The 3174-nt window shown below is 48.3% G+C and overlaps 1 pseudogene; it reads right to left on the bottom strand.

The window, feature by feature from the left end:
* Positions 1-224: 224 nt before the first annotated feature.
* LOC143586368 (UDP-glycosyltransferase 91D2 pseudogene) lies at positions 225-899 on the bottom strand (annotated as a pseudogene).
* Between the last annotated feature and the right edge of the window lie 2275 nt (positions 900-3174).

Below are 3174 nucleotides of genomic sequence, written 5' to 3'. Positions count from 1 at the left end.
ACAATTAATAATATAATAATATTTGAGTTGTATAGGACTTTATAAATATTTACAAAGTTAGTATTAGTTGTGTACATATCAAACGAAAAATGTTGAAAAATAGCATGAGGATGAAAATCTTATTGGAAAAAAACGTGACTAGGAAACACTGAATTAACATAGCAAACTCAGTATACATGCAAAAAAAAATACTTGTAATTCCAACAAAAGTGAAAAACATTTGATCATCCCACCACACGCCTCTTATTTTCTAAATAGTCAATGAAATCATCGAAATACTTTTTTTGCAGTTTAGTATCGCCAAATATTTGACTCAACTCCATTGCATTGGCCTTGTAGATCTTCCGTTCACCATCGACTATAACCAACCTAGGTGATGCGGCCACCGACTCCTTGGTGAAGAAGCCATCTTCCTCGTTTCTTGGTATCAAGATTCCCACTTGTTTGTCCTCGAGTACTCGAGAATTCAGAGCTTGCTCCCCCGAAATCGGTAGCATTATTAGAGGGTGACCGAACATTAGCCCTTCCACAACGGAACTCCAACCACAGTGAGTTAAGAAACCACACACTGATTCATGACTCAATATTTGTAACTGAGGCACCCAACTCGTCCACACCACACCACGGTCACGAGTTCGTTCCAAGAACCTGGCTGGCAACTCAATATTCGAGTCTTGATTAGTAGAACCCACAGGTTTCCTGAGAGCCTAAATGAATGGCAACCCGGAGAGCTCGAGTCCCAAAGCTAACTCAACTAGCTGGGCTTTGGTCAGCATAAACTCACTTCCTAACGCCACATACACCACTTGACCTTTTTGTTGACCATCGAGCCACTTGTTAATTGTAACCCACGCGTCATCTTTCGGGTCACCAACAATAGCTGGTGTTTCGGGTGGCATTAATCCCACGGGAACCACCGGTAGGTGATGTAGCTTCTCTAAAAGGGTTAGCCATTGGGGTTGGAATTCTGAAGAGGTAGGTCCCAGCAGGGCTCAGTTGGTCCCGCATGACTCACCTTGAACAGGGATGTCTGCGCAAAGACCATCTACTCCCGCAGGACCCACCATGCTCAGAGAAGCCTACGCGCAGTATGCAAGCTGCATACGCAGGGAAAAGCCTCCCAATGGTAAAGTAACCCGCCTGTTCCCGCAGTTGCGGATACAAGCCATCAGGGAAGGCTACCCGCACAGCATAGCTACACGCATAAGGCTTAACACTTACAAATATTCAGTGTCACCTGAAAGAATGAGCAAAGGCGGGAGGGGGAAAACTCCCGCCAAAATGGGCCAGTCCGTATGGAGGATCTTTTGCGTGATACCTGACGAGGTAAAGACAAAAGATCTGACCAAGAATGCGACAGCTCACTGACAGCAGCGTGGCAGACAGCACGCCACAGTACTGTGACCAATAGCCGCCGCCTGCCCACCAACTCCTGCCAGACCACGTGCCTAGCCTGCAGTTGGTAGAAGACGAAGAGTGCACGGCACGCCTGCTCTGTGTCAGCCGCTACCTATCCACCACTCACAGGTAGGGCACGTGCATAGGTTACAGTTGGTAGCGTGTTGGGCCGGCTAAACCCCTTGGAAACCCACCTTCGGCTATAAAAGACAGCAAATGGTATTATCATTTCATCATCTACTATCTCGTATAACTTACTTGATAATTGCTCTAATAGTATTCATATACTTTTATATTTAAAGAGCAATATAGACTGATTCTCACGCCGGAGGGTGGTCACAAGGAGGAACCCCCCCCCCCTTCTCAGTGACGAGCTCACGGTGTCTGTTTTGCAGGTTCCCTGAAGTACAACTTACTCTGCTGGACCTAACCTTCGAGGGAAACATTACTTAGCCCCCAGATTACCCATAATCTGCCCGGGGTCACTTAGTGTTTCTTCATTGGCGCCATCCGTGCATAAAGCTAGAACTACATCTTTCTCCAGTTTTTCAAAACTTCCAAGATGACTAGAGAAATTCCGGTAACCACAACCCCAGCCACTGGGGTAAACACCGGCAACACAATGTTTACAAACACTACCCCAGCCACCCAAGCTGGGACAAGTGAAGTACATTTTACGAACACTACCCCAGTCACTCATGTAGGGGCAAGTGGAGTAAATATTCCACTGGGATTCACTGATGCCCAGCTGGAAAAACGAACTCGAGCCCCTCGCCAAACACTTGATCAAGTGAAGGCATGGGCCGAGGCACGTCAAAGAGAATTTCAGGCTGAGTTGGACGAACGCTTGCGTTCAGTCCAACAAGCTGAGGAATTCGGTAGTACTCGCCAGCACCTCAACATGAGTAGTGAGTACGAGTACTCAGACGACGAGAGGGAAGACTCCGACACCGACGCGAACCCTCGCCATAGGGCGAAAGGGAAGCGTAAGGAAACGGATCCCCAGCCAAAAAGGAATTTTGGGGAAGCATTCCAACCAGTCACGGAAAAAAGCCCGCGTGACTTCTCCAAGGCCTTTAGACCTACTGCCACAAACGCAGGAAGGTCAAAATTTGCAAGGGACATTGCAGAAGCAATCGCCCCGAGGAGTGCCAAACAAATGTCCAACATTGGCACATACGATGGTCTATCCGACCCAGATGACCATCTGAACAGGTTCATTGCGGGGGCAACCGTCAGTAACTGGACGGAACCCACGTGGTGCTACATGTTCCAGATGACTCTGGTAGGAGCAGCCAGAGCATGGTTCGACCGTTTACCGGTCCACCACATTTATGACTGGGCAGACTTCCAGAACAAGTTCAGTCAACAGTTTAGTCAACAGAGGAAGCACACTGAGGAGCAGTGGACGATCCTCAACTGTGTGAGAGAAGAGGATGAATCCTTACTGGACTTCATCACCCGCTTCAACTCCAAGAAGCTGAGTCTGGGCAACATCAGCGAAGACCTCGTTCGCGCCGCTTTCATTCAGGGCGCTGAGTACCCAGAACTTATCCGCACTCTGACAGGTAAAGACGGCATGCCATCCACATGGGATGCCATAATGACGGCAGCCAAACGCTTTGCCGAAACGGAGAAACAGCTGGGAAGAGATCTCCCCCAGAATACAAACCTCTACACACAGAGGACAAGGGAGAACAATGTGAGAACCGCCCGGCTAAACAAAAAGAGGCGGCAAGGTATTTGGCAGTCAAGGATAAACTTTGACACCCCCTC

Source organism: Bidens hawaiensis, unplaced genomic scaffold, assembly GCF_021521415.1.
Source record: "Bidens hawaiensis isolate Kalapana, Puna unplaced genomic scaffold, B.hawaiensis_p1.1 tig00034618_1, whole genome shotgun sequence".
Lineage (NCBI taxonomy): Eukaryota > Viridiplantae > Streptophyta > Magnoliopsida > Asterales > Asteraceae > Bidens > Bidens hawaiensis.
Note: the sequence above shows the minus strand (reverse complement) of the source record. Positions and strands in the feature narration are given on the sequence as shown.